The sequence below is a fragment of the Palaemon carinicauda genome, chromosome 14 (assembly GCF_036898095.1).
Source record: "Palaemon carinicauda isolate YSFRI2023 chromosome 14, ASM3689809v2, whole genome shotgun sequence".
Lineage (NCBI taxonomy): Eukaryota > Metazoa > Arthropoda > Malacostraca > Decapoda > Palaemonidae > Palaemon > Palaemon carinicauda.
The window spans coordinates 135,084,097-135,086,370 of NC_090738.1; positions in this window are offsets into that span (position 1 = coordinate 135,084,097).

Below are 2,274 nucleotides of genomic sequence, written 5' to 3' on the forward strand. Positions count from 1 at the left end.
CCAGGGAAAGGGAGAAGGAGGAGAAGAAGGAGGAGGAGGAGGAGGAGAGGGGGAGGAGGAGGGGGAGGAGGAGGGGGAGGAGGAGGAGGAAGATGGAAGATGTAGAGACTGATGATTATGACAGGGAGAAGGAGTACACCATTGCAAGTGTGTTTACTACATCCACTGATTCAGGATGGGTACGAGAAGGAAATGACGTAGGTAGAGGAAAGAAGAAGAAGAGAAAACAGGGGGATAAAAGGAAATAGAGAGGAAGAAAGAGGAGAAGAAAGAGGAGGAGAAAGAAGAGAGAAAGGAACATCAGTAGAAGGAAGAGAAGAAAATTAATGAGAACAAAATTTCTAGTACACAGACACTTGATCGTATCTACAACCGCCATTGATTTGGGAATAGAAAGTGGAAAGAAAACAGAAGAATGAAGAGGCGGAGAATGCTGAACAAAATGAAAGGAATATGGAAGATATAAGCAAAAGTGCAGAGGTCCTTGACGCTATGTACTACAGACACTGCTTCTCTGTACAGCAACTACATCCTCAGGAGAGGGATACAGAGTTTCTTGGTAGTATGTACTACAGTCACTGCTTCTCTGTATAGCCACTACATCCTCACGAGAAGACACAGATTTTTGATAGTATGTAGTACAGACACTGCTTCTCTGTACAACCAAAACATCCTCACGAGGAAGATACAGTTCCTAGGTAGTATGTATTACAGCCACTGCTTCTCTGTACCACTACAACCTCAGGAGGAAGATACAGTTCCTAGGTAGTATGTACTACAGCCACTGCTTCTCTGTACAGTTACTACATCCTCAGGAGGAAGTGGATACAAAAAGAGGAAGCTAACGGTGGGAAGAGGAAAGAGGCTGCACCAGAGGCCTCTTCAAGTCATTAGTATTCGCCGCAGAGGTCCAGCGACGTCCACGGTGTGTCAGTTCAAAGCAGAGTTCTATTGCGATAAATAAACCATCGGGGGGGGGGGGGGGGGGGGGTTAGGCCGGGGGGGAAGGTGGGTGGTTGAATTCGTGGGTGGGGGAAGGGTGGGAAGGGGAAGGCTAAATTTCGAGCTGCTGTTCTCGGAGAGGTGGGTGGTTTACCCTGTCGGAATATTTGGAGGTGTTTCTTTCAAGAGCAAGAGATTGTTCAGAGAATATGCTGGAAGAGGTTTGAGTTTGTACATCCCATGCACATACTGTAGACATACACACATAAATCATATAAACATATATACTCTCTCTCTCTCTCTCTCTCTCTCTCTCTCTCTCTCTCTCTCTCTCTCTATATATATATATATATATATATATATATATATATGTATATATATATATATATATATATATATATGTATATATATATATATATATATATATATATATATATATATATATATATATATATATATATATACACACACACATACACACACACACATACACATATATATGCATATATATATATACATATATATATATATATATATATATATATATATATATATATATATATATACACCTATACGAACACACACACACACACACACACACATATATATATATATATATATAAAGTTTCTGTTTGTTGGTGTGTATAAGTGTTCGCAGGAATGTCCATGTGTTATTATTATTATTATTATTATTATTATTATTAAATACTAAGCTACAACCCTAGTTGGCAAAGCAGGATGCTATCAGCCCAGGGGCCCCAACAGGGAAAATAGCCCAGTGAGGAAAGGAAATAAGGAAAAATAAAATATTTCAAAAATAGTAATGTCAAAATAAATAATTCCTATATAAACTATAAAAACTTTAACAAAACAAGCGGAAGAGAAACTAGATAGAACAGTGTGCCCGAGTGTACCCTCAAGCAAGAGAACTCTAACCCAAGACAGTGAAAGATCATGGTACAGAGGCTATGGCACTACCCAGGACTAGAGAACAATGGTTTGATTTTGGAGTGTCCTTCTCCTAGAAGAGCTGCTTACCATAGCTGAAGAGTCTCTTCTACCCTTACCAAGAATAAAGTAGCCACTGAACAATTAAAGTGCAGTAGTTAACCCCTTGGGTGAAAAGAATTATTTGGCAATCTCAGTGTTGTCAGGTGTATGAGGACAAAGGAGAATCTGTAAAGAATAGGCCAGACTATTCGGTGTCTGTGTAGGCAAAGGGAAAGAACCGTAACCAGAGAGAAGGGTCCAATGTAGTACTGTCTGGCCAGTCAAAGGACCCCATAACTCTAGCGGTAGTATCTTAACGGGTGGCTGGTGCCCAGGCCATCC